At 39.9% G+C, this 1696-nt stretch overlaps 1 long non-coding RNA gene across 1 annotated transcript; it reads left to right on the top strand.

Moving 5' to 3' along the window:
- Positions 1 to 973: 973 nt before the first annotated feature.
- On the top strand, positions 974 to 1411 carry LOC126387161 (uncharacterized). The gene is made up of 3 exons (XR_007569605.1): positions 974 to 1087; positions 1206 to 1221; positions 1322 to 1411. It is a non-coding gene; the product is annotated as an uncharacterized LOC126387161 (long non-coding RNA).
- The last annotated feature ends 285 nt before the right edge of the window (positions 1412 to 1696 follow it).

Raw genomic sequence — 1696 nt, forward strand, 5'->3', positions numbered from 1 at the left:
AGTGGTTACATGAGCCTCAGCCTGACAGTCCTCTGTTGACCAGTCATCAGACTGCAGTGTTCACAGCTCCACCTTTTTGTACCAGATCTGTGTGCTAGGTACCCAAACAGAGGGGGGACCAAAAATGGGGACAGTGCAGAACGGTTCCATTGGTACCATCCACAACTTTTCACTGTGGAAATAATAAAAAAGCGCAACGAACTGAACTGTACTGTATGGTACTGTTCTGTGGAAACGGGGCTTAAATGTGCATGGCATGTGATCAGGGGTTTATAAAAGTGTTATGTGGTTTTCTACTTGTGCATTTATTTATGTGTAAATGTATTTTTGTATACATGCTTAGATTATGTGTGCATGTTAGTGTCTATGTATGTATGCAACATATTCTCATATAACTGTTCGTATGGTTCCTACGAATTCGCGCCCCACAAATGAGGTTGCGTCCTTAACGCACAGCTATGTAATTAACATAAAGTTACAGAGGTTAGGTTTAGGAAGAAAACATGGTATGGACGTACCCTAAAATGCCTTAAAGTTCACATGGTTCCGAACATGTGACACTAGGGGAAAGTAACAGGCAAATGTTTGTTTTTTGTGACCCCTCCACCACTCCAATCTGCCTCCTTACAAGCGTGCTCGGGACTGCCTCCTTGTTAACTGCTGTTAGTGCATTGGTCACGTTATCGCAGAATTTCCAAAAAATGGTGGGATATGAATGAATTTGGGGGCATTACTTTTCATAGGAAAATGTACAAGCAGTTTGTGAGAACAGTCTGATGTATGTTCTTATACATTTTTGGATATCAGTTATTGTTTTCTTACTCTTGGAGTTTTATTACTTCGGCTTGACTGGACCTTGACTGTGTTTATGTAAAGCACATTGGGAAATCTATTTGTGAAAAGTGATATATGAGTAAATATTAATATAGGTTATTTATTATAATTATGTATTTATTATTTATTTTAGCAGCGCCCAGGCTTGAAGGAAGCTCTTCATTTCCTGTGCTGTTGATTGTTGGGCCGGTTTGTGGAGTTTTACTGATTCTTCTTCTGCTGCTGTTTCTGTATCTCTACAGAAAGTCAAAAGGTGAGATCTTTTACTTCTGATGTTAGACTGACTATGATGTGATTACATGTACTGTAGTAACAGTCGAACAATTCACCATACAAAACAATGTAACAACAGATGTCTTTTTCCTCCACAGATTCATGCTTTATGAGGTCGGTCCAACACTCTCTTCTCTCATTCTGAATGTGACAGTAGCACAGTGCATATTCTTTTTAAAGTCACTGTATTTACTTCATGTTTTGGGCCCACCAGGTCTCAGAGCAGCAGTCGGGGCCCTGCTACAGACCACATGATCAACCAGGATGAAACTCAGCTCAAAGAATATGCTCCTCCTCTCCATGGTCAGCCTTAATCCTGATTAATTTTTTGATTTGTCATCAACTCTAAGGCTAATATTTCGCATGTGATTATCTGTTTTGGTAGTGATGGCCAAATGAAGCCTCATGAACCAATTTCTTTATTTTCTGACCCCACCAGATGGCGCTCTTGGTTTAAATACAGTATAAAGGCTGAAGGACTTGCAATGAAGTGTGCTTTCAAACCTTTGTTGAACAGACAGTGCCATCTAGTGGTGTCAGAAAATAAAGACAGTAGTTCAAGAGGACTCATTTGGCCATCACTATGTTT

The sequence above is a fragment of the Epinephelus moara genome, unplaced genomic scaffold, assembly GCF_006386435.1.
Source record: "Epinephelus moara isolate mb unplaced genomic scaffold, YSFRI_EMoa_1.0 scaffold2526, whole genome shotgun sequence".
Taxonomy (NCBI): Eukaryota; Metazoa; Chordata; class Actinopteri; order Perciformes; family Serranidae; genus Epinephelus; species Epinephelus moara.